The sequence below is a fragment of the Galeopterus variegatus genome, unplaced genomic scaffold, assembly GCF_000696425.1.
Source record: "Galeopterus variegatus unplaced genomic scaffold, G_variegatus-3.0.2 Scaffold8911, whole genome shotgun sequence".
NCBI lineage: Eukaryota > Metazoa > Chordata > Mammalia > Dermoptera > Cynocephalidae > Galeopterus > Galeopterus variegatus.
The window spans coordinates 1-3475 of record NW_007735022.1 but is presented as its reverse complement, the minus strand read 5'-3'; positions in this window follow the sequence as shown (position 1 = coordinate 3475).

The following is a 3475-nucleotide window of genomic DNA, read 5'->3' as shown; positions in this document are numbered from 1 at the left end:
GCAGGCTTGGGTGTCCACACGTGTCAGTCCGTTGTGGCGTACAACAGGGCTAGTGGTAGGAAGAGAAAAGAGTTGGGTCATGGGCTGGGGGTGGCTCTCGCCTGTAAGTCTGTGCTGTGCTGTTTTGTCTTAGCATCTGCACGTCCTACTTGCTATTCAACTTTACAATCTCGTTTCTGCTTCCTTTAGGTCTTAAACCCAATGGAGACCTTTACATTATTAATTAGGTGACTAGACTTTGTGGGCATGTTTAATTCACCCATCTTTCTTGAATCTCAGATTCCTTGGTTTTTATGGCACCACGTTTTCCTGATTCTTTCCCTTCATCTATGACCATTTCTCCTTTTGGCTTCCCTTGAAAATTGATGAGCTCCAGGCTTGCACTGTATTTTCACTAGTCTTCCTAATCTAGAAAATCTCAGCCATGTGCATTGTTTGTCTCCTATGTGATGAGAACATACATCACTATTTTTCTAGCCTTAATGTTTACTTTCCACCTTTAACTCAAATACCTGAATAAATGCTGGCCATTTCCAATTTGAAATGCTACTGGATACCTCAAATTCAACATATTAGTCTAGAGTCATCATCTTCCTGGTGTTTTCTCATTCTTTGTTTATTTTTCCAAGTCCTGGGAGTCTCCTAAGTTTCTCCTTCTCTTCTTATATCAAATCAATTGCCAAATCCCGATAACTCAGCCTCATCAGTGTTTCTCGATCTGTATCTTATTTTCCATTCTCACTACCATTGCCATAGATTTGTCACGATTTCTCTTTTAAGTTGGGTTAGGACTTCCTTTTGGTCTCCTACCTTCAATCTTGCCCCCGTATTGTCTTCTTTGTATTTTTACCAGAATAATTTATCTAAAACTTAAATCTGACGAAGTCATTCTCCTCTTTAAAAATCACTGATAGTAACAAAATAAATGCTAAGTTCCTTCACAGAGCATACACAGCCCTCTGTGATGCACCCACGGCTTTTCTCTCCATCCCTTGCCATAACTTGTGTTAAAGTCGTAGTCTAGTAATGTTTCCCTCTACCTCAAAACACACACGTATCTGATGCCTCCCATGAATGAGCCCTTTTCCCACTGTTCTTGCTGCCTGTAATACTTTTCCTGACTCCTAGTCCTTTTAAATTCAGGCCCCAAATCACCTCCTCTAGGATGTCTCTCCCACCCACCATTTCCACTTCTGTGATCTCATGGTATGATTTGAATGTACCTATCACTATACTTACTAAATTGTACTGAAAAGACCTATTTATGGATAATTCCTCTCACTACACTTGGGGTGTGCCTAAGTTATCTTCAGCACAGAAAGTATCTAAAATGTATATAGTAGCCTCATTTCAATCTCCAGTGTGTCATAAAATTTATACCCATTGGTGTACAGAGAAGTTCTGGCCCCTATTGATGGAGGAACATTATTTCTCCTCCATTCTCTCTCATCTAATGACCCTAACTGGTACCAAGAGCCCAGTTCTCCAAGCACAAAGGCACCAAACACTGGGGAGTCAATGGATTTGGTGGTTCCATTGCACTGGCACAGCTGATCTCCCTGACATCAAAGGGATATTTATATACAGACAGATTGACTGATGATTGACAAGCTGAAGGGTGTTGGCTTTTGGTTTTTAGGAGTGTAAGGTACGTGAAGGTGGTGGGTAGGCAAGAATACAAGCAGCAGCCAGTTCCCCGTGTGAAAGTGGTGTGGCAGCACCTGCCACGGGACCTGGAGAGGTATGTCGGCACTGTTCCTGTGTCATGGAAACCTGGTATATTATACAGGTCACAGCAACAGGTGATGTTTTGGGGGAGCTTATATTTGAAGATGACAGTGTGCTAATGCCTTCTATTCATTAAATGCCTGAATTAGATGCATCTTACATACCTGCAGGTTTGTTCTGTGAACTTAAGATGAAATTCCTTGAGTACCTGCTTTTCTTTATCTTCTACTACAGTTGAGTAACAGCAAGGGTGAAAAAAGAAGTAAAGGTTTCTCATTGCACTTAGAGTGAAATCCAAACTTCTTCACATAGTTAAAAAAGCCTTGTAAAATCTCTCTCCCATCGCCACGTCCCAGGGTCCTTCCCTCCTTTGCCCCTCCATCCCTAGTCAACTATGCTTCCCCCACACTGGCTGTTTTTACTCTTTGTCATTTCTTCCTGAATCAGTGCTGGGCTTACGACTGAGTTGACCAATAGAATATGGTGGAGGTAACCCCATGTCAGTTCTGGGCCTTGACTTTACAAGGACTAGTAGCTTCCACCTCTTTCCTCTGAGACCTTAGTGGCCATGCTGGAAGAAGCCCAAGCAACCACATGGAGAGGCCAAGTGAAGCAGAATAAGGTCCTGGCTGACAGCCTGAGCTGAGCTCCTGGTCGACAGCCAGCATCTACTTTCCTGCCATGTGAATGAGCCGTCTTAGAAGGGGTTCCCCCAGCTCCAGTTGGGCTGTCTTGATGGACGGCACATGGAGCAGAGATGCATGGTCTTGATGAGTCCTGCCCAAACTGCAAAACCATGAGCAAACAAGTGAGTGTTATTGTCTTCAGCCACAGTTTTGGAGCCAAGTGTTAGCTAGCAACAGACACACAAAAGGTCTTCATACCTCCCAAGCTCTTTTCTGCCTCTGGGCCCTTGGACAGGTCCTTTCTCTGCATACAGTTATTCTTCCTTTCCTGTATGCTCTGATATGGCTGCTCATTTTCATTTATGTTTTTAGAGTTGACCCTAAAAACAGCCTATCAAAGCTAGTTTTCTGTTTTAATCCCTGACCTGCTACTTGCTGTTTGACCTTGGGCAAGTTTCTCAACCTCTCTGAGTATCAGTTACCCTTATCTTTAAAATGGAAGCATTGATAGTACCTACCTCCTAGACCTATGCATGGGATCAAATGAAATAATGCATGTGAAGTACTTAGTGCAATGCCTAGCACATAGTAGGTACTTTATAATAATAAATAGTGTGATTGGTCTCAGCCTGAGAATCATATCCAGAATCATCTTCAGCTTCCAGGCCTTATGATAGTATTTATGCATAACGGGAAAGAAGAGGTGTGGGTGGTTCTTAAAACATTATTTATCCTTGGATGAGGACAGCTAGTGTCATCTGTATTGATGGTGTTCTGGCCCTCAAGTGGCTTTGAGACTGGAGATGAAAATGGTTCTTCTTATTAGGAGACCTGGATCTGGTGTGGGGTTATAATTCTACCATTATAGCCTTGGTCATCTCCTTCTATTTGCATGGTTCTTGTCCTACACTGAACAGGAGAGCCCAGGGAAGATAATGATCCTCATTTATATCAGTTAAGGTCTCAACCTGCTCTGAAATGTTCTTCATTAGGCTTGTAAGCTGTATTTATTTTCATTACTCTTGTACTTACAGAACCGCTTGCTGCTGTCTTTTTCTGGACATTTCTCCCTGCAGAGCTCCTTTACTGAGTGAGAAATGCATCTTTTTATTTCTTCCTGT